The sequence below is a fragment of the Pteropus alecto genome, unplaced genomic scaffold (genome assembly GCF_000325575.1).
Source record: "Pteropus alecto unplaced genomic scaffold, ASM32557v1 scaffold511, whole genome shotgun sequence".
Taxonomy (NCBI): domain Eukaryota; kingdom Metazoa; phylum Chordata; class Mammalia; order Chiroptera; family Pteropodidae; genus Pteropus; species Pteropus alecto.
Window position 1 is genome coordinate 420,772 of NW_006431911.1, and position 22,793 is coordinate 443,564.

The 22,793-nt window shown below is 41.2% G+C and overlaps 1 protein-coding gene and 1 pseudogene across 1 annotated transcript in view; one reads left to right on the forward strand and one right to left on the reverse strand.

The window, feature by feature from the left end:
- FRMPD4 (FERM and PDZ domain containing 4) overlaps positions 1-22,793 on the reverse strand; it is a 712,471-nt gene that overhangs the window by 247,090 nt on the left and 442,588 nt on the right. The window lies entirely within an intron of this gene.
- The window catches only part of LOC112472267, a 29,242-nt pseudogene continuing 15,290 nt past the window's right edge, over positions 8,842-22,793 (forward strand).

The following is a 22,793-nucleotide window of genomic DNA, read 5'->3' on the forward strand; positions in this document are numbered from 1 at the left end:
CATTAGATAAGTCTCAATGTAGGAGCTGCCAGCATTTCAAGAATATGTTCTAAATTAATTGTGGCACACAAAGTAATGGGAAAAATGTGATGTTCACTCCCTCCTATTACTCACTAAACCATGACGGAGGTAGATGTCCAATGTATCTTCTCTCAGGTTTTGATTTTGAGAAAGCACAGTTAGAAAACTGATGTGCCAAATCAAACCGATTGCTGATAAAAAATAATTTGCAAAAGTGATCAAAGGGTGTGCCAGCCAAGGTTATCTAACTTATAGGGAGAAAGGATCCCCCCTAGACTTGTCAATAAACGATGCCATTACACAGAAGATAATGACAATCATATGCCAGCAAATTGATTTACTAGTATACCAGCACAAATTCTAGCATCGTTTTTTTTTTTTAACCAGTTGTGTCAAAAATAGCCTGTTTTCTACCAAAAGTACACGACACCCTTCCATATTGTAGAGTTGTGTTAGGACAAAGCTGCCCAGCCAGGGACTACATTTCCCAGCATCCCTTGTACCTAGGAAAGACATGTGACTGAATTCAAGGCAACAATGTGAGCAAAATCACATCTGCCACTTCCAGGCCTGGCCCATAAAACCATGCAAGTCTCTATCCTTTCTCTTTCTCCATCTGTCTGCTGAATATCAATGCCTAGGCAAGCCAAGAAACCACATGTTTTGAAGACAGCAGGGCTTCCAGCAACCGTGGTGCATGAAATACTGAATAGAGCAAAGGCTGAACATTATGTTTCTGATTTGCAGACTTCTATTGTTTTAAGCCACTAAGATTTTGAAGTATATCTGTCATAGCTGCTAAATTCCCTGAATTAATAAATCATGAATCTGTACGAAAGGCTGTCATTGAATTCTGCTGCTTAGATAGGATATTACACTATGAAAATTGAATGGAATATTATTCTAATATGTGAACATGCTAAAGTACATAGACAAAAATTGAAAGCAATGCTAAACTTTAAGGAGTTCTCAAACTTTCCACCTTGCTCTAATTTCTCAAGTTTTGTATCCTTACAAAAGAATAGCTATCACTGCTCCCAGTTTTCCAGTTTAAACTTCATTACATTGTAGGTAGACACTTAATAAAATATGCAGACACAATTAAAGCCGAGGCAAAAAAAAAAAAAGGCTCCAGGGCCTCAAATAAACTCTCAAGGGAAATTATGTCAAAGAGTAGATAGATGAAAAATTGATATTTTCTAGGTAATGTGAATGAAAAACCAATTAGTAGCATTTATATAATCATTTTAAATTTACTAAATTCATCGTTTATTGGATAAATAACTGAAAACAAACCTGGACATTAATTTTCTGAAAATTTTGCTAGTTCGTAATTAAAACACAGTTCATATCAATATCATTGTAAGGAAAAAGAAAAAAAAACATACAGGGGGCAATTTCATAGCTTTTATGTCCCCAAAGGAATTTCTGTTCACTCCCCATGTTGAAGCAGTCCAAGGGATCTCTTAGATGCATTTTTATAAAGGTTTTGTTGGAGACCTCCCTTCCTTACAGACCCTCAACCTCTAGTTCCCCAGAGAAGCCTCCTGGGACTAATTAATCTACTGGTATGCTTATCAACAGAGCTTAACTAATTCTACACTATGCCTTACACTAGCAGTTGGGAGCTATAATTGTTATTGGTCAGTGCCCAACACCTACACCAACAGATGTCTGTTTGTTAAATTTGTCAACACAGCCAGATAAGTAGGGAATTTCATGCTTCACATGTGGCAAGCTGGATCCAGGCTGCTCTGAATCCTGGAAATGCCAACGAACAATATGCTGAGAGCATGTGACCTGCCATCTCCACCTCAGTGCCTGTGAGACAAAGGCGCATGCTATGTACATTACCACCCTCTCCCTGAACCTTTATAACGGGGTACTCTGCACTGGATGTTGGCATTGTCGATCAGAACACAAAGAAATCTGAATACGAAGATGAAAACAACAGATACACTGCAATTCTTCTAGGCTGTTCCCTGTTATACTTAATAAATAATTTTTTTTTTGACGGCCATGTCAGAGAAAAGAGGAAGGAAGGGAGGGAGGGAAGGAGGGAGGGAGGGAAGGAGGGAGGGAGAGAAAGAGGGAGGTAGGGAAGATTATTGCTGACACCCAGTACATGGCACAATATAATTCTTCAGTTTTAAGTAAGCCAATATAGGCCACACACTAAACCTGACAAGCTCAGGGGAGGCCTGCACAGTGGGCCCTACAAATTCAGAGACTGAAAGTAACCGCATAGGATGGTCTGAACATAAAAATTCCTGACTAAAAGCGGGTCCTGGTCGGCAGTCATATCCCTCCCCACAGCTTCCTTGACAAAGATCAATCTTTACCTAAGTGAGCGTGTCTATTGTCTTTTTGCATCTAAAATAACTTATCTTACAAACGATAATCTTCTTTTCCGTACTTTTCAAGACACGACCACCAGCAAAACCACTCAATGTTATTTTGTACCCCCAGTACCATCTCTACATGATGTACATGTTAAGCATTAACTATCCTGCACCCACCAATGTAAAAGAAGTATGGGTCCCTCTGCTTCGCTTTTTATCCAATCCCAGAGATTCGCGCTCACTGCTTTCTCCCGCCCCTGTAATCTACCACCAATGGATTTCATGCTACCCTCTGTAAGTCTCCAGTCCTTCTAAGATATAAAATAAGCAGCAGAACTGACATTCTCCAGAGCATGTTTTCAATCCGTTAGATGTTTGTTTCCCAGCAATTGTCATCAGTTTGGTTCAAATAAACTCCACAGGTTTGGACGATTCTTACATTGACAACAAAAAGCTAAATCATACCCTCAAAAAGGTCACGGAACAGCAAATAACACCCTTTAAAAACATTTATTAGGAACCATACATTTTACTTGGTTATGAAATGCAATTAAGAGAATATCTAAATGAGAAGGAGAAATAAGGTTTATGAGAGGTAAAAAAAAAAAAAAAAAAGGGTTACAGGGTGAAGGCCAAAACAAATTTCATCTGTCATTTGGCCTCAAAAAGGAGCCAAAATTCTGCTTCATCATCTTAAATACTGAGCTTGAATTCCTTTTGCCAACTCCCAGATTCTACATGAAGATGTATAGTACTTTCTCACCCTGAAATTCTAGGTTTCCACTGAGATTCTGTCCTCTTTAAATGGCTGTTACTTTTAGTTATGACAGCCATCATTCGATGATGGCAAAATGAATAAGTCATGACATTTCCATATCGATGTCAAGAATACTGCCTATTCTTATCATCACACACAGAGCGATGTCACTTACATCTTCACAGAATGGCCACAGGTGCCTATATTTCATAAGTAGTCAAATGTTCAAGATTTTATTTAAAATTCTGATTTGTAAAACTGCATCTGCTAGATCTGTAGAAAAATATTTTATTACCTTGCATCCCTGCAGGGGTGAAAATAGTGTCCTCAAAAATGGATTACTTGAGAAAAAAGTATGTGTAAACAACAAACCTTCTGGGAGACGGACGTTAGTCAAAAGGCAATGACATCTATAATTTTCCCGAAAAGCTATGTGTATTTGTACTAAAATCAACAAAAACAAAAGCAAAAAAGTGTTCTTGCTTTAAAAGGAAAAATAGATCAATGGTTTGATTATTTAAAAATGGGGCCTCTGAACACATAGCTAATCATGAGTGGACATTAGTGAAATATAATGACTCTTCAGAAATTCACAGTTCTTTACACTTCAGTTCAATACCTACTTAATTGTTTTCCAGCCCAGAGGGCAAGATAAGCCAAGCCTATCTTAATTTAGATTAATCACGTGTCTTTTTAAAAAACTACCTCTATAGTCAAGAAAATTCTATTAGGGAAATATGAATGAAAAAAATTATGAGCATTTGCCTAAGAAATTTTTTACAATTTCTTTCTTTCTCATTAAAGAAACAGAAAGAAAGAAATGTCGATGCTTTAAAAGCACAGATTAACAGGGATCCCAGATAAAATGCAGAACACTCAGTTAAATTTTAATTTCAGATAAACATACAAGCCACCCTGTATTTTTCTTTGCTAAATCTGGCCTTTTTACTAGTGATCCTTTGTTTTTCCTTAAGAACTGGGGAAATCGAGGCACAAACGAAAAGGCACAGAAGACACCGAAAAGATAGTTACAAAGCTTCTGATATCAAATTGCAGTCCCCACCCTCCCGACCACTCATGCACCCGATCGCGTGTTCCCTATGAACCTTTAAGTTTGTTAACTTCGAAAAAACGGTAAACGTACACTGAGATGAAACCAAAAATAATTACTTAAAATCTTTTACTGTACCTAGACTCTGTTTAAATTAAATGGAACGGACTTATCTCCAGGACGTGGGATGCAGAAAGAAAGGGATGCAGACACTTACGAGTTGAAAATTCATAGACAGAGAAAGGAAGACATTGTGTCCAAGATGGCAACCAACAGGCACATGTGGATCCTTAAATTGAGATTCAAATTAAATAAAATTAAATTTTAGTTCCCTAGCGGCACGGCCATATTGATTTCTAGCCCCGTGTGGCTATCAGCACACACATCCACCATTGCAGAAAGTTTTATTGGACAGGGTTGGCCTAGAGTCTACTAAGACTACGCAGCACAGAGGGGTGCAACTTTGTGTAGTTGAAGCAGCGGTGCAAGAGGCAGTGCTCAGGACTCTCCAGGCCTCAAGGTAATAATACTCCTTGTAGCCAGACTTATCTTTTAGACACGACCAGGGTAGGTAGGCATCTGTGCTCCTGCTCTATTCAGATGCTGCTCATCCCTGAAGAGCTCACCTGTGTGGCTCCATTTAGAGAGTTTAGCTGTGGCAAGGTGGTGTCAGGGAGGACAGACAGAGCCTTGGTGCCAAAGTCAGAGAACCCGGCTGTCTGGTAAACTCTCCACCAGCCAGCAAGTTACTTCACTTGTCTGTGCCTCAGATTCCTCATTTCTAAAATGAGGACTGGGTGATTTCTAAAGGCTCTTCTATCTCTCGAATGCTAAGATTCTAGAATTGAGCAGCCTTGAGAGAGCAGAGTTCCAAGGAGCAAGAGCAAATGTAGGCAGTAAACAGAAATGCTCCTTTCTTCATTTGCATGCAGTCATCCCAGAAACCTGATGAGTTCTCGAAGGGCAGTTTGTCATGCTGTGGGCCCATTACTCATGGATATCTGTAAGTAGCAATAACTCTGTCCAGGACGATACTCCTGGAGCGATTATTCTCTTTCTTGATAAAGAAGAGACCTTATATGTCAGGAGTCTGATGTCTGTTACTCTCCTGTCCCTGTCCCCATTTTAGTCACCGGAGTTAAATGAGAAGCAATGGCTCTATAGTAAGGATATTCTCATTTGAGAATTTACTGTATTGAAAGAATTTACTGTATTAAAAAAACTTTTTAAGAGGTCTGCGAGCGCTCATGCTGCCAAGTTTCAACGGGTCTCACTTTCAGATGAAAGCTTTGGATTGAGTGTCTCTTAGAGACCTGTTCCAGAGAAGTGATTCCGAGGTAGAAACGTGACTTTCCACGATGATCTGAACACTTCAGAGATTACGGAAGCACAGCAAGTCTTTGAGACACAAGAGGGAATTAATTTAATAGATGGCTCCCATCAGTACTCTCCTGATTACATTTTCAAATAACTGTTATGTTGAAACCAGAAATGTGTGAAAAGAAAGTAAATAGAAGAGGATTTCTGAATGACACGTGCGTCTTAGTTACTGGTTGCGAGAATTTCCCCGTAAGTCGAAGCGACTCATTGCAGATGCAGGAAAGGTGACAAACATCGTAAGGTAATTCATTTCAGACTTGGCTTCATCATTCCTGAGCAATATAGCTGTGACAAAGTACTGTGCCTTTGAGGGCACAGCTTTCCAGTCTTTTCTGAAATGAGGAGGTCCTTAGTGACTGCTAAGGACCTAGTCCCATTCGATTATTCTGCTAGGGTGATGGACAAAATGACTCTTAAAGTGAAGTTGATATATTTTGTTGAATTATCTTGGTATGTCAAACATTCAACAGAGCACAAGTAACGCAGATTAAACGCCGAAGAAAAAAAAACAACTACATTTTTGTTAACGGGCGAAGAATTGGCAACAAAAGTGATTGTCTCACTAACGAAGATTTTCTTTCAACTGGAGCTTTTGAGAAACCCTCACAAAGGTAAAAAGGGGTCGTAACTAAATAAAGAGAAAAAACGTATCTCATGAATAGTTACCAGTTATTTAATTTATATTTCAGAGTTTTTCATGCTTTCTTCTTTAAACTCACACTGTTTCATGCCATCAAAAAGCTCTGTTCTCAGACAGGAAACACACACACACACACAGTCACACAACAAAACTACGATGGACCTGAGATATTTAATAACCTACCTCTGATTCCCTGTGTGACTTATTCTTCCATCATAAAGCTGAAGACCAATACTGTGGCCTGGTACTTATGCTGACTGCATTAGAAATACTCTAGAAGGACTAGAAACCACAACGAGCAAATCTAGTAATTTATCGGACTCCATTTTTTATTTGGTCTCTACCGCTGTCAAAATTTCATTAATTCCTTCAGTGCAATTCTGGGGTTAAATCTCAGCTGTCACGCTTAGTAACTGCAGGACTGTACTTGGTGGCAATCTATAAAATGGCAATGAGACTGCTTACGAGGCTTCACGAGAAATGAGGAAATGTATGTTAAGTGTTTAGCAAGGGTCTTTGCTAACATTATTAATTGTACAAAATAATAATATATCCACAATTCAGAGATTCCTTCTTGCTTAAAAAGTGAACTCTTCTATATATTCACTAGAATGTATCTTGCATCTAAATATGGAAATAGTTTTTAAAATTTTTCATTGAGGTCTAACATATAAAGTGCATAAATCTTAAGTGTGTAGCTCAGTGATTTTGCATATGTATGGACCATAGAACTAACAGTCATGCCAAGATATAGACCATACGTAGCATCCAGAACGTTCACTCACAACCTTTCCCAGTCAATATCCAACTGGATCCCAGAGGTAACCATTATTCTGACTTTCGACTCTGTAAATTAGTTGTGCCTGTTCTTATTCTTCATATAAATGAAATCATGCATTATACATAATTTTATCTGGCTTCTTTCATTCAAATGTTACGTCTGTATTGACAATACTTCATTCTTTGCATTGCTATATAGTATTTCATTGTATGACTCTATTACTTTTCATACAACAGAGATAAAGTAGAGCTAGCACATCAAGAACTGTCACAGTGGCCTGTGAGCAGGTTAGACCATGGATGGACGCAGACACTGGCAATCCGATGTCCTGAGACTAGAACCAAGAAAAATCTATCACATGCATGAGGAAGAAGGGAAGTGGAGAGAAGGAGCAGAAAATACTTGATGATCTCAGAATTTATATTGTATACTGCTCATTTAGCCCTCGGCAACTTGTATTATAAAAATATACAAAAGTTACCAAAATGATTCAAGTATATCAAATTAGGAACAGTAACGTTATTAGTATAATTTGTATTAAATCTCATAAACAAGAGGAAATTCCAGCAAGATGTTGATCCATGATTAATTTATTTTAATTATGTTTTTCTTATTTATTTGATTTAAACTTCTCTCTTCATTCGTAACACCTTATTAAAAAGCTTTCTTCATAGATATAACTTTCCTTCCTCAATCTTCCTGCTCCGAGTGAGATTCATTTCACTTTATAATCAATAAGCCTCATGCTCCTTTGTGCATCTTCAGCTGGCTGCTTTCACATTATTTAATTTGTCTTAGAATTTCCTAGAGGCTTAGATTTAATGCCGTAAAACAGAAATGAACAGCCTTTAATCACCAGGTTTGCCTGAAATGGTGTTAACACAAATTTAATGTACCTGAGCCCCCAGGGATGTTTGTGGGATCTAAAACAGTGAAAAATATTTATCAAGGTTTCATTAGCAATTTTTGTTGCTAAAATGCTTGCTGATAACATTAGACATTCGTCTCAGCCCAAGACAAAGAAAGTATGGCTTCCCTATTGTTTTATGATGTTCTTAACCTGGTAATTAAAAGAACAGCGCAACTCCAGAAACACACTGTTAAAACCAAGTACAGTACAGAAAAATAGACTTCAATAAAATAAAAAGAGCTTTCCTTTATGTCCTGTTTGCCAATAATTGCATGTTTTGATTCCTTTCTAGTATAAATGCGAAATGTTCACCAAATGTTTGTCTCCTGATATGGATAATTAGAACAACGACAACAAAAATTATCCATAACGGTTCTTTATGATGGGCCGCCCTCGCCCATGAGGTTAGCTACATCTCTTCATTGCAACTTGCTTTTTCGGTAATAAATTTCTTGCCCTTTCATTTATTTATCACCCTCTCCATTTACTACTCTTGATGAAAAACCTTCGTCCTTTGAGCTGAATCTCTTCCTCCAATTCTCGACTGCCGGTCCCTTGTACCTGTGACATATTAGGTAAACATCCAAGAACTGCTGAGATATTTTCATAAAGAAATAATGATGACTTGGCTACAGTAAAACAAGAAGAGAAGCAGATAATGTATTCAGGTTATTTTTATTTTTTCAGAGCAAACCGAATAGGTAAAGACGTACCTATGGAACAATCAGAAAGATGCGCGAGAAGGCTAAGTAGACTCCAGAATGCTTTGAGGAGCCCATCTATCAAGCTCAAGGCTGAGCCATGAGAATTAGAAAAAGTCCCTCTGACCAATCCATCCACGTACTTTTGTCGCGGCCTCTCATAAATGTCCCTATGTTCACTTATTGCATAAACCGTTTAGTCTAGATAAGGAGGCCAACTCTCCTAAACTTGTGTCCCTCACATAATTTTCCGTAAAAATGGATTATCGCTTTGTATTTCACGTTGGAGAAGGTTATTGCATTTGGTGCAATTTCAGCGGCATCAAGCCCCTTCCAGATGTTATGACATTTAATGCCGTAAACCTGGTTTCACTCTGAAGGGCAGGGGTTTGTTTCTAATCATGAGGCAGATACCTGTGTTCTTCATGTGATATGTAGGAAAGGTTTTGATCCAGGTGAACTCGAAAGACATCAAGTTCAATGAAGAGAAGCCAAAGGTGAGTCAGCTCAAAGCTCACCTGAACACGAGTCCATCTTGTTTGCGTTTATCTGTGCACATCCCAAATTTCTGAAAGGACTGTCAATGGAATGTTTCTAAAAGCCATGAGTTACAATCAAGAGAAAACTTACTGTGAGAAAAACAAAGCACTATTTTCAGCTCCTTTGGACAGCTTTTAAAAACAATTCTCCCTCTTTCTGTCTAGACTGCTTTCCTTGCAGGTACAGATTTTTTATCACTCGGCTTGATGCCAAGCTGGATTATTCTTAGAAACTCTTTGATTTTCTATTTTCATTGTCATTCATTATATGTTCGTATCCTTTCCTTATAATTCACCAAAGGTTATTATTGCAGTGAACGTATTTGTGAGATACGTACTTTGATGTAGTCTCGAAACGTAAAGGGCGATGTTTTGTCGCTGTGCTTTCCCACTAGGGAATGATCTGATTACAAATTCAAGTCAGTTTAAATACTGACCAGTTGTACAAAGTAATGGAAGGACTGATCCAGGTCCTCAGCTTTACAGAATAACGTCTGTATTCTTAGCAGCGTGGAACTGTCAGGCAGGAGATCAGAAGCTGAAATGGTCTCTACGCCAAGCCGCTCCAATGTGTTCTAACATAGACAGGATGGAAAACACCAAATTTCGTAGTACATTCTTTAAACTAACTAGCCCTATTGTCTCCCAAGATCAGGCTGAAATTCCGTACATAAGACGGTTCGGATCACGCATGATTTCACTGCTAACCAACCAACAGATGTTAGCTGACTTGCCAAGGCATGATCTCTGACTCCGAGCCCAGTGTCGTTCTGCTTTACGAGGATGCAACACCGGTCACAGGACCAACACTCTCGGAAACCTTGGCTTGCGAATGGGAATCTTACTGTGAAAAACAGAATATACGGATTCAAAATCCTTCGGACGGCCCTTTCAAAAAGACACGGAGGGGGTGGGGAGTGAACGTGGGCCATCCAAAAGTCAATACGGTATCTCTAAAACCTAAGAAGACCAGTCACTTTTCTATCAACTAAGTGGACCAGAAGAAGTAGTGAGCACTTTTCAAACTACATCTGAGGAACGCTGGGTGAGGGGCGGGGGGTGTAGATGATATGCTAATTAAGAAGCTAAGGAGGAGCCACACGAGGATCTCCTTCTTGGAGCCCTGCACCAAGTAAAAAGTGCTGAATATCCTCTGGCAGACAGATAGGCTTATTTTTGGTTAGCCTTGCATTTGCTAAATTTATCTGACCACGTAACCCTGTTACTCTGTAATATTGTTTGCAAGAAGGCTTCCGTTTCAGCAAACGATTCTATGGTGAAGAAGAGCACAGAGCAGAGAGCTCCAGACCCCTTTCTAGGACTCTGGACAAAGTGCCTAATCTCTGCACCCCTCACTTCACCCAGAATCCAGGTGATTAGCAGACGATTATCAAAATTTCTTCCAGCCCTTACATGCCATTACCTACAACTCTACATTAATGATGGCAATGCCTAGCATGAGTTTCAGGCCAAATTCTACAATACTATGAAGATATAATGTTTACGTGTTACATTCAATATTACGTCGGGATGGTGCCTCGTATAATCATTACAGGCAATGAATGTGTTGTGCCAATTTTTGTCGGGTTAAAATAATGGAGACAGATTAGCGTGCAAAAATTCCACGACTAAGAGTTAGAAACAATGATACTCCTGGTTCTGTCATGTACCTGTGAGATCTTAGGCGAGTCGTTGAACCGATCTGGCTTTCTAGTGTTTCACCGGTAATTTAAGAGGGCCGAAGTGAATAACCTCATGGGTCACCCTCAGTGCTAACATTCCATGACGTGAGGCTCAGCGAACTTCTTCAATAAAGACCGCATGGCTGCTCTGTCTCTGTTTTTAAAACTTGACATTGACCCTATTGACTACTGAATGTCAAGGTCTTCATTAGAAATGCAGTTTCTAATCATGATGTCCCAAAGAGTATACTAGAGATCCTTTTTTGGCATCATTACTATTCATTCATTCATCGATACAGCAGACAATTATTAAAAGGCTTACTTACATACACCAGGTGTTATGCTGAACCTGGGATGCGCAGATATGAGTTAGACAAACCACTGCCACGCGGAAGCCCAGTATAATGGAAAATAAATCAAATAATAAAAACTGTTCTAAAACAACGTGATAAGAGTTTCATTATAAATCAGAGTTTCTCGACCTCAGCACTATTGACATTTTGGGCCAGACGATTCTCTGTCGGGGACTGTCCTGTGCATTGTAGGATTTTCAGCAGTCTCCCGGCATCTAACCACTAGATGCCAGTAGCACCCCCGGCCACACACACAACACACCGGATGCGACAACAAAAATGTCTCCAGACATTTCCGAGTGATCCCTGGGGAGGGGAAGGTAATATCACCCTTGTTGGAGAACCACTGATTTAAATATATTCTTTTGCTGTTAGAGATTATTCTATCTGTGAGCTAGACCCTCAATGAGTATGACTATAAAATGTTAAGGATAGCGATTAGGTCCTATTTAGGGGGTATAATTTCAATTTTGTTAATATCAAGTACCTCCACAAGTTTAAGGTGTTATCCAATTAATGATGGTTTTCAAAAATCAGTGTGACGTCATCAGCTGCCCTCAAAGGCTAACAGTCTTGTTTTCGGGAGGGGTGGGACACAGAATACAAGTAACACTGGTCCGGCGGGAAAGTTCCAGAAGGGGCTGAAATGAGTTAGGAGCGAGTCATTCATTCGACAAACATTTCCTATTGTGCAAAAGGCACTATTTTGAGCTTGGGGGAGAAGGCATTGAACGAGACAGATCAGGACTACCAGGACAGAGCCTCCATTCCAGTGCTTAGCAAATCGAGAAAACGGAGCATGTCGAATGGTAGAGAGAGCTTCTGATTAAGAGAAAGCAAAAGAGGGTGACAAAGAGAGCTGGGGATGAGTGGCCAGTCCTTCCCCATGTTACCCAGAAATCCCGAGGACAAACTTACAGAGGAGCAGGGGCCGTCTCACGTAAGTGGCACCTAGCACAAAGTCTGGCTTCCGTTTAGCAAACAATTACTGTGCGCTACGCTATGCTAGGCAGGTCAAGAGCGTATTGAGAAAAGCCCCGAGTTTCCCTGGTTCAAAGCTTCTCCAAATATATAACGCACGTGGGGAACTTGAGACTTCAGCCTTCAACAGACCCTCTCCAAGCATTTCCCACTCTCCACCCCGCCCCGAGCGCCACACGTCTTTGCCAGGCTGGTCCTTTGCATTTCTGTCCTCTGCTTCTGGGTCACCCCCATGAACCTTAGCTACTTTACTCAGTATCCTTGATCACAGGAAAAGACATTCCTTTCTCTCTCTCCATTTCTCTAAGTGCCTCTTGTAGCTTTTCTTGCAGCCTTGAAAACCAACATATGGGGACCTTCATGTTCTGCTCTCAGAGATTCTCTCGTATCACACCAGCTCTTCACTGAGGGCACTAAGAGCCTTCGGGCCTCTGCCCGCGACAATCAGTATCCAAGTCAGCCTGGATTCTTAGGGCTCCTTCAATGTCTACCAGGCCTTGCTCTTCCCCGATTCTTTGGTCTCTCCTCCTCCTCTGAAAACCTTCGACGCTTGTCCGCCCTCACCCATTAGTGGCTCTGTTGCTAGGCTGCCTCCCTCTCAGTTTGGTTCCCCAACCCATTCAGGTGCTGATCCAGTAAGTGAGGGGGCCATTGGGTGCCTGCCTGGAGGGCTAATACCTTCTAAAGGATTATTTTATCTAATCCCCTGGTATTGTTACTCCATTTTGCAGACCTTCCTCTTAGATTCCATCTGCGCGGACTCTACCTTTAAATTACTGTATCGGTAGTACATTTTTGATCTGACCACAGCCAGACAGTCTCAATTTGTAATGGTCTTCTAGAAAGTCCTTGCCTTGCCATCCAACTTTCTGTAAACCCAAATAATATATTAAGTTGAAGATGCTTTGGTGTCTACTTCAAAACTAAAATTATACTCCAAAATATAGGCTCTACAGAACTTCTGTGTGTGTGAAATCATCTTCTTACCCTGTAACTAGGACACAATTTCTTTCAAAAAAAGCACTTAATAGAGTAAACAGACTAAGTCCTCATGAGTACATGAGAACACTTTGTCCAAATCCTCAATAATTTTAATTCGACTTTGAACAAGCTTAGCCTGACTTGATGACTAAAAGCTGAAATAATAAAGGAAGCATGTTTCCTGACTGTCGATTTTCTGGCTCCTATATAAATGGAGGGAGAGCATCCCAACTCTCTCCTTGACAGCTGATGGGCTTCTGGAGAGGAGATTTTTGTTCAAGTCTAAACATGGGGAAATCACACTTCCTGTTGCTTTCTGTATTGGCTGTAAAGACCTCTAGTGACATGCGCTAATTCTTCGACCTCAGTTTTGCAACCGACAGGCATGTTCTTCATTGCTTTCATGCCAGTTAGTCATCGCAGGTGTTGGTCAGGTCACTGAGATTCTTTTACCACAAACTGTTGGGGTGGGGGTCCAGAGAGATCAGTTGGAACATGTTCCCCTTGGGCAGGCGACCCCAAGGACACAACTGAGAGCCAACCAGTAAAGGGGTCTTAAAGACAAAAGCTTCAGATCCATCCATGAGGCTCACCTTGGCTCATCTCCTAGCTGTGTGGCAGTATTTTTCCACATCGTCTTGGACAAATTGCCTTACTTCTTGTCCCTCTGTCATGTCAACTGTAGAGTAGAGAGACTACGAACTTCTATTTCTCTGTGGCATTCTGATAATTAGATAATGTCTAAAGAATAAAAAAAAAACACTCTGAGCTCCTCACAAAACGCTGCTCTGCAAATATAAGATATTGCAATTGCTTTGGTGAATCAATCTAGGAAATAACTCAAGCACAGATATTCCTGACTTTCATCGTCACAAAACTCTTCCTGTCTGTTTCAACAAGCCAAGTCAGGCTGGACCCCCATAGAAATGATTATTGGAGCAACCTTGAGTGCTAGTGGGATTTTTGACACCTTTCTTCAACGGAGCAAACACTTTTTAGTTTAAGCAAAATAGTCTACATAATAAAAACTCAACTGCTCATCCAAATTAGCTAAAACATTCTGGAATATAAGCCCAGCTTATTTTCCCTACTTTCTACTGTTACACAGCTGTACATTCTCTAATTAAATGTATTAAGTTAATAAAATTTCAATTTCGATTGAAAATGAAGGAAAACTAATTTGAATCCTCTTACCAATGCCCTTAAATCTTGCCGTTTTATGAACTCAGTATGCGTTGTTCAAAACTGTATTCCTGAAAATTTAGTAACTTATCCTTTACAACATATTTGCTATTTACTTTGACATTGTACTCTAAAATCTTCCATAAAGCTATATGTTCAAACCTTTAAAATCTTACTAAAAAAGTATTCATGGGGAAAACCTAACTGGTACCTTAAAAAAGAAATTAAATGAATTAACCAAAAAGAGTGGTAAACATACTTAACAGGCTGAAAATGATGAAAAACCTGCCATCAATCAAAATTGTTTCTTCTACCAAGTTTCCATAAAGTCGATTCCTGTGCCAGCATGGACTCCACGAGAAGCAATTAGTTCTGATACCAACTTTCCCCAAAGACTTCGCATTTCCTCCTCTAAATCTCTGTCTCCATTGCCATCATCTCAACCTCAGATCAGATGCATTTTCTGGCAGAGAAACAATGATGTACATGGGATGTGGTGATGAATCCCTGGTAATCACCGGCATTGTTTCTCAAGTGAAATGCCACTGGGTGATGCATACTTGAGCATTTCTCTTCATTCTGAGAACCTGAATTTCTATGCCAAGAATGCTATATTCAAAGTCTTGTTAACTCTGCTACTGACAAATTGCTTTGCTCCCAAACTAACCTTTTGAACAAGACAGAAGCTTCAGATCCATCCATGGGGTTCACCTTGGCTCATTTCCAGAAGGTGTGTGTGTGTGTGTGTGTGTGCGCGCGCGTGCACACATGTTTGTGTGTGTTATCAATAAGAAATATGGATATGTATAATGGATATACAACGGGTATATATATAGGATAATTTCAAATTATCACCGTATTCAATTTGAGTGTTAACTAAAACACATATGCAATAGATCCAGTTGTGTGGGTGATAAAAGGAAACACCTCAATGATCTATAGAGAGTCAGGCTTATTTTAAAATTGCAATTTATATTGTCCTCATGACCACATAACTGCATTTTGGCTCCCGAAGGGCAAATACAATACTTAATTTAATTAAAAACCTATCCTTCTATTTTTAATGCAGCTCGTAAAAGGGCTCAAAGAGCTGGACAGGACATTTACTAGGCACAAGCTAAGTTTACGGCCACGAAATTCATCAATAACTTGCCAAGAACACACACTGCCAAGAGACAGCGCTTACTTCTGTGTGTAACTATAAAGCCAACACATGTAACAATGACCTACAAAAGATAGTACTCGATTTCATGAAGCAGATGACATGCTTTTACCTAGAACTTCACCTTCTCGTCAAGGGCTAATAGAAAACAAACAGAAAAACTACTGCAAAACACTGAATGAATTCTCAAGATGAGAGTTCGCCAGAAAGAAAACAAAAACAGCGAAGAGTGTACTCATTCATTTCTGCGGTCAAACTTTTCTCTTCCAAAGGATCCCCACTGAAAACGCTCCTACTCCAGGGACAGAAAACCCATACAGCGCTGAGTACTTGGGGACGAGCAGCATCATCATTATGGGGAAAAGTAACTTCCAGACTCTGCTATAAGTTAGCAGCAAGTCAGACTCTCTCCCCATCTTCTTCTAATCCACGGTCCAAAAAGAATCTAAAGAACGTATCCTTCCAAATAAAAAGAAACCACTTCCTCTTCCCCGAGCAATCAGCCCTCGGCCCTCACGCTCTCACTCACAGCATACATTTTCATGGTTTACCTTTTAATTACTGGATTCTGTCAAGGGTCCTTCCTACTACATCCAAGAGGAATGCAAGATGATGCGTGCTCTTCACCCCCAAGTGGCATTTGACTCCACTCCATGCAATCACTCAATGCAGTATGGATGAACAGGCCAAGTTCAGGTTCACTGCCCTACAGTGTCTTTATTCCTCACAGCACATGACTAGAGAGCAAGTGAGTTCTGCTGCCAGGGACGCTCTGCTCCTGTTAAAACTAACGGAAAAAGCACACTGCAAAAAGCTCTCTGCACGCTCGCTCTCCTCACCCTTGCTGTGACAAAGTTAAAGCTGCAGCATTGATAAAGAACAAAAGAAAAATACAATACAAACTGCCTCTCCGGAGAAGCTTTCTCTTCCAGCAAAACATTATCCAAAACAGGCTCTGGGACAACAGGTGAAGCCACATATAAAGCCTTGAACTTTATTGCCCAGAAAAGCCCAGGCAATCCTGCCTGGGTGCCTGTGCTGTGCAGGCATCGGTCGCCCCATCGGTCCCTCTTTGCAACGTGCCGAGGGTATGCATGAGGTCAGCAAATAAACATCCAATAAACGACGGAGGACACGGGTGACAGCTTAACCTTGTTCTTGCCTTCAGAGACGCCAGACTGTTGTTTCCTCGGGACTCTCCTTTTACCAGCATTCAATTTGAATGAGCCAGTGCAAATGCACTGCTCATCCGCTCCTGAGAACAGGATGCATTTATGTGAAACACGAGGAGAATGCCTAATGGCGAGGCATCCTCTGCATTCCCGGGGCTTTTATTACAAGGCTAGCTTACATTTCAACTGCCTGAACCACTGCCAGCACCCCTGCACCTCTGCGAGCAACGTGACTTCAAGCCAACATCCCATCCACACACTCACACATGCATGAAACACTGCGATGCCTTGTGCTTACAGAAGCACCTTCTGCAAGCTTCCATCTGCACACAGGATATGCCTGGTGATGGTGACTGTCAGAGAGAGCTGACTGCCACGCGTCTCTTTTCTCTTTCAATCAGCAACATTTGAGAATGGAAAAATGAGCACCAGATGCGTTGTCGCGTGTCAGCTTTGTGCTGAGAAGTAACTGCTGTGGGCCTTTATTAGAAATTGAGTCATAAAACGGGCCGCCATAGCTTTAATTCATCTTTGATACATAACATTAAATACAAGATTAACAAAAACCCACAGTCCAAAAAGTGTGATATTGTGTAACATAATGAGGAGTGGCTACGAGGCCACATCCCACCTGATTAAAATGACATGCTACCAGCAGTGAGGGTGAACGGTACAGTCCCCTCGCATGCAGTTCAGAGTTGACTGAGTTGCAGAGACAATATTCTAACAGTGCTGCTGCCGCTTTTCTTCCTTATATTTGCCCAACGTGTCTAGCATGCTTTGGAAAGTACCTTTGCAAAGTCAAGTTCCATGATGTGCCTTCCCGTCCAGGCACTCAGGTCATATTCTTGGTGAGGCCTGGCAGGGACTTTTCTTAATCTGTTTTCACAAACTCTGATCTGGGAGATACGCACTCGGATGCAGCAGAAAGATTTCTCGGAGACTTCCGTTACAGGAGATGAATGAGGTTGTCAGACAGTCTAGTCCGCATGAGTAGCAAGCACCCCGACTGCAGTAAGAACCTTGGAATGTTCTGGGAGAAATATTTCTCTGAGAAATGCAAAATATTGTCGCTGGCGTCCGAGGAAACTATCTGAGCACTGTACCCAGGGCTTATACAGATCTCTGGAAAGTCACACTAACCGTACTCACGAGATAATGGTACATAAGCCCCATTTTAATTCACCCAATAAATAAAGGTATGACAACGGATCTACCTTTCAAATTACCAGAATTTTCACATTTACCAGCCGATCTTGACATGTCCCCACCTTTTTTAATGGAATCAGGGACCTAGGAGATGGCTTACTGTTCCTATTGTTTTGGATTTCAGGTGCACAGAATGATATTGTTAAAATAGAAAAAAATAAATCTAAAACAAAACCAAGCATAACAAAGCTGCGTGACATTACCTCAGGTGAGCTACTCTTTGAAACTAGCCAATTTACCCTCAATGGACTAAGAAACTGTGGGCAGGTGAGTGAGTCAATGAGTCAGAGAGAGTGTGTGTGTGCACGTGCACTGCTCGTATGGAAGTAAATATCCAGTTATGTAAGTCTTATCCTAGAAGTCAACAAGAAATTGAAAGTACGGTTAAGAGATTTCACAAAGTCAAGAAATCAACATGTTAAAATAAAATGTAGTAGGTTCTTAGACTCAACCACAGACCTAAGTACACAAATTCAAGTTCTAACCATAGCTCAGACATTTGAAGGCATTAGTGTAAGACTGTGCATGAGTAATGATGAGAAGGAGAAACAGATGCATATGTTGGCATCGATAATTAGGAAAGAATTTTTTCAGGCAAACAGTCCATCCAGTCCTCTCAGAAGCTACTTATGATGAGGATTGCTCAAAGAGATATTGCCTGGACAACTGGAGGATGCCTTCCAGCATTTTGGGGAATATGGAAACAGCTGGTAGGAAATGGTGATTATAAATATTGGTTCGAAAATTCCTAATAGAAGATTCACAGGACAGATCAATTCATTTCATCAAATAAGCCTGTCTAGACTGCCTCCCATGGATCAGGCTCTGTGCTGCGCATCAGGGCACAGAGAAATGAATGCTAGATCATGTCTCATGACCAGATGGAATTCACAGTCTTAGGACTCAGGATGCCCAAAGAAACACTTATGCCAAAGTCCCAGAAAATGACAATGCGGGATTCGACAAGAGAGATTTTGGATCCATCAGGAAGATCCCTGTGGTTCTAAACGACAGACCCTGACCTTCCCAAATGCCTTGGAGAGAAAGCCAAGAAGACACCAAAACGTTTGGCCCCTAAAGTACCAGCTGGAACTGTAAGTGTTCAACTATCGCATGACCTTCACGTGGTATCAGGCTGTCGTTTTGTTAGATGGCAAAAGAGACTTTGCAGATGTAACTGAAGTTATTAATCAACTGACCTTAAAAAGGGAAGACTGTCCTAGATTATCTGAGTGGGTCCAATGGAATCACTTGAGTCCTTAAAAGCAGGATAGGAAGGTACAAGAGGAAGGTAGGGAGCCTTGAAGCCTGAGAAGGGTTCAGTGTCCCATTCATGGATGGCTTGAAGATAAAGGGGCACATGTCAAGAAAACGGACAACTCAGGCCTACACTGCAAGGAACTGAGTTCTGCCAACAAACAGTGAGCTCGGAGGAGCACGCAGGCCCTAGCAGCTGACAGTCATTCATCAGACTAATACCTTGATTTTAGCCTGGTAAGACCTTAAGCAGAGAATCCAGCCATGACACGCCAGACTTGTGACTTACAAAAACTATGAGATAATAAATGGGGGTGCGGCGGGGGGTGGGGGGTAGTATTTGTCACTAACTTAGTGGTTATTCGTTACGCAGCAGGAGATAACTAATAAACCAGCTTTTCCAATGGCCAAGGTGGGAGGTCTTCTACAAAATAATCATCCCGCTTTGCGGTCTCCATTCATTTGGTTTACTCATGGGGAGGGTAACCCCCGCCAGTGCCACACATGTCACTGGAAGAACCAAGCCAGATCTAGAAAGACACTAGGTTGGGATGGGGACATCCAGAGACAAGAAAGATGATTCTAGGAATAATGGAGCACAGGGGAAAATATATTACAAATAAGTGTCACACAGTATGCTAGGTTCTGGTGATTCAGATGCAAGTAAGGCGACATCCATGCCTTCAAGGATATTCTGATAGAATGGAGGAGACGGGGCAACTAAGTAGAAGGCAAAGCAGAACTAAGTGAGATGCCAGGAGCAGAGGATAAAGCCACTCTACATTTGGAGGCACGCCGTGGGGAGTGGGGAGATTAGAGCTAAAGGCGGTGTAAACACCCAGCTGCCAGCTCCACATACCAGGCCACAAGAAAAACTATCAATTACCTACTATGTGAATATCGAGTGGCTCCGACCTGTGTTTGTAGAACCCTGGCCTCGCTTGCCTCATGCTAGTCTCACGCATGTTAGATTCTGTTTTTATTTTAAAATATTGATATCTGTTCCATCTGGGATTTGTGTTTACAGTCATTTTGATTTGTACACACTATTTTAAAAAATTAAAATAACTGCAAAAACCAAACCCAGATGGAAGGGGATAGAAAGAAGAAGGGGTTAACAGGTTCAAAGTGGTAGTTACGAACCTGGCCTGGGGATATAAAGCACCGCACAGGAAGTATAGTCAATAATACTGTAGTAACTATGTAGGTTGTCAGACGGGAACTAGATTTATTGGAGTGACCGCTTCGTAAGTTCTATCCATGTCTAATCGCTATGTTGTACGCCTGAAACTAATATAATATTGTATGTCGACAGTAATTAAAATACATATGTTTTAAAAATATAATGTAAAAGTATTATTTCTCTTGATTATAGCATCTTGTGCACCCCAGGCGAATGCCTCACTTACCATACCCTGGTGAAGAACAAGCAGCGGGCACCAGGCAGGCAGCTGGTACCAGGCAGGCAGCTGGTAGACCGGTGCAAGAGTTAGTCGGAGCTCAGCAAGGATCATTCTGCCATGGATTATCAGTAAAATTGCTACCCATTCTAACGCATGCTTTCTGATTCCGGGACCAGATGAAAGTCTCTCTCGCTTCTTTCTAGTCTTAAAATTCGGAGCGGAAGATTCTATATGTAAGTAATGTTGCATCTTTAAAAAGGCAGCCTGACTCTGATAGTTATGGATGGTTCCTAAGTTTCATAAAAATTTATAAATGCTCAGCTTTAACTTCATTCAGTCTGTACAAGGTATCAATCTTCTTTATTGTTCAATGAGAATAATTTCACTCCAGATAATCTACCAAGCTCCCATCTGGACACCCAACACACCTATAAAGAAAGGCGAACTGAATGTAAGGCTTTGGTGAGAGCTAAGACGGAGTCAGATTTTCTGTATTCCTGGTATAACAAGGTCAAACTCCCTCTGCAACTTCATAAGTGGTAATGACGCAGCCTGTCCCAACCGCCAGCCGCCCCATGAGGCACAGGTTACCCCGCCACCACAGAACCCCCCTTCCTTCCTTTGAAGACTGCCACCTCTGTGGGCAATGTTTTGTGCTCTGATAAAAAGAACACTGGTCTCTGAAACGGTGCTCAAAGGAAACTCTGAGTTTCCCAGTGGACGACTTGATATTTAATTGGATCATTTTTACAATAAGGAGGATTCTTTCCCCCTCAAGTTCTAAAAATAGCAGGACTCCACAAGGCCTAGGCTTGGAATTCCAGACAGAACAATTTGTCCCTTTGGCTTTTTGGCTTTGTTTAGTTGGGAGATAATATTATTCTATTGTCTGGTTGGTGCTGGTTCCTTCTAGCTGTGAGTGGGCTTAACACAAAAGGTGTTCTCAGGGCCATTTGAAAGCAGCAGGTAGAAACTGTTACACATCTGAATCAAAATAGAGAGGAAAAGTATATGCCACTTGCTTTGATAAACTCTTACCATTTATTACGTGGGGCTGAGGTTCTTGAAAGCAAACACTTTGTAGAGTTTAAGCAGTCAGCATCTGATTATTACCTAATGACTGTACTCTCTTAAAGGCTCCAAAATAATTAAAATGCAAAAAAGGCAACGCAATGTCATATGAGAATTTCAATTTTTAAACAACCAGGTTAAAGCATGGGAAATGGAATATTCTCTCCGCAAAAATGAATTATTTCCTTTCCACTAAGCAATCAGTTAGAACTTGGAAAATTCAACAGAATACTTGGAGCAAAGTGGGTGAGTCAACCTGCCCCCTGAAAACACCATGTCATGCATACTGCAATTATGTACGTGCCTTTATAAATCCGGGGGTAAGTTATACAAGGTTGTCACATTTCCTACCTGAGGAGGACCAAAATGTAATGCAATTGCCCTCTAAGTGTAGAATTATCTGGTGAGGCAGTAGGAAGAGAGATCTCATCAGGCAGGTTAACCAAGGTTCGAAAGGACCTCTCAGCTACATCATGGCACCCGAGGCCCAGGGTTGGTCCTTTGCCCGGGGTTGGCCCTTTGCCTCCCCGACTCTCCCGGGGGCCATCCGTGATGGCGTCAGGCCTTGTGGTACTTAGGATTAATGTTTCTATTCAATCAGACACGGATATTTCCATAACACAGAACTCACTCTCTTCTCTGAGCAGATGCCCCAAACCCATGGAAGGGGAGGCCAGTTCTGTCAGCACATGGGAAAGGGTCACGCCACCTTCTCAAGAATCTTACTTTTAGAATTCAGTCACCATTGCCAAGCCCAATTTACAGAACCTAGAGCAAAGGACAATGCTTCACCTAGACAAAATGCTGGAAGAACCCACCACACCTGGTCTTTGCCACTCTATCTAGAATCTAACTTGGCCACTTTGAAAGGTGGGGGGATGCTGATGGCAAGAATGGCCATGGGAGGGATAGAATGCGCAGAACACCCCAGCCTGGGCCAGGAGGGGTTGATGTCACTTTGCTTCAGCCGAGGATTCACAGGGCCTGTGAGCTTAGGGAGTGACTCTCTCCCCAGGCAGTGTATTAGAACACGTGGAAAGCATTAAAAGTACTCATAGCTGGTTCCACCCCAGAGATTCGGACATAAATGCTTTAGGCTATGACCTGAGCATGAGAACTTTTAAAAGATCCTCAGGTCCTGCTAACGTTCAGCCACGTTTTAGAAGCACGGAAATAAAGATGGCAGGTTTCTGGCACCTTCCGAAAGTTAGCAAATGT